The sequence below is a fragment of the Sinocyclocheilus rhinocerous genome, unplaced genomic scaffold (assembly GCF_001515625.1).
Source record: "Sinocyclocheilus rhinocerous isolate Xijiao unplaced genomic scaffold, SAMN03320098_v1.1 scaffold2165, whole genome shotgun sequence".
NCBI classification, from domain to species: Eukaryota; Metazoa; Chordata; class Actinopteri; order Cypriniformes; family Cyprinidae; genus Sinocyclocheilus; species Sinocyclocheilus rhinocerous.
In genome coordinates, this window is record NW_015653115.1 from 154757 (window position 1) to 155113 (window position 357).

A 357-nucleotide genomic window follows, 5' to 3' on the forward strand; every position below is an offset into this window, starting at 1 on the left:
TATATATATATATATATATATACTTATATTTATATATTAACTTTTTACTATACTTTACTAGAGCCAGAAACCAAACTTGATTGTGGGCTGTGAGTAAGTGACTTAAATACAAAGAAATACACACATAAATGTGTGTGTGTGTATGAACTAGAAAAAAAAGAAGTAATTGCGTCTATGAAGGGTATATAAGAGTGTGTGTGTATATACATATATGCATATAAATGTTAAAAAGATAAATTAGAAATGAAGTTATGCTTCAATGGCATGTTTTTTCCCTTTTTTCACAACCATCATATTCAGCATCTTATCTTGTATTTATAGCTCCAATAATGCTGGATGGTGCAACCCCCCCCCCCT

At 30.0% G+C, this 357-nt stretch overlaps 1 protein-coding gene across 1 annotated transcript in view; it reads right to left on the bottom strand.

Moving 5' to 3' along the window:
- LOC107715574 (raftlin-like) overlaps window positions 1-357 on the bottom strand; it is a 22113-nt gene that overhangs the window by 2917 nt on the left and 18839 nt on the right. The window lies entirely within an intron of this gene.